Below are 292 nucleotides of genomic sequence, written 5' to 3'. Positions count from 1 at the left end.
TGAAAGAATCCCAACCACTCAATCGCTTGGCATCCAATGTTGCACACATGATTGCAATGGATCCTTCTCAAGGAAAGAGCTTTATGACACAGGCTTGTGATAGCAAGTGTACAACGATTTGTCCTCTTTTCTTGTTTGATTTCAAGCAAAGAATCAAAGGAGATGTTTTCCAAAAAAAAAAATACTTGTCAAGAGTGGCAGCACTCAAGAGAAAAACTTTTTTTTCCTTTCTCTATCGAAAAGAGTGGCTATAATGTGATATTTATATCTAGGTTTAACTTATTAAAATTTG

The sequence above is a fragment of the Theobroma umbraticum genome, unplaced genomic scaffold (assembly GCF_002168275.2).
Source record: "Theobroma umbraticum cultivar Fairchild unplaced genomic scaffold, ASM216827v3 scaffold_39.0, whole genome shotgun sequence".
Classification (NCBI taxonomy): Eukaryota; Viridiplantae; Streptophyta; class Magnoliopsida; order Malvales; family Malvaceae; genus Theobroma; species Theobroma umbraticum.
This window is presented reverse-complemented; position numbering follows the sequence as displayed.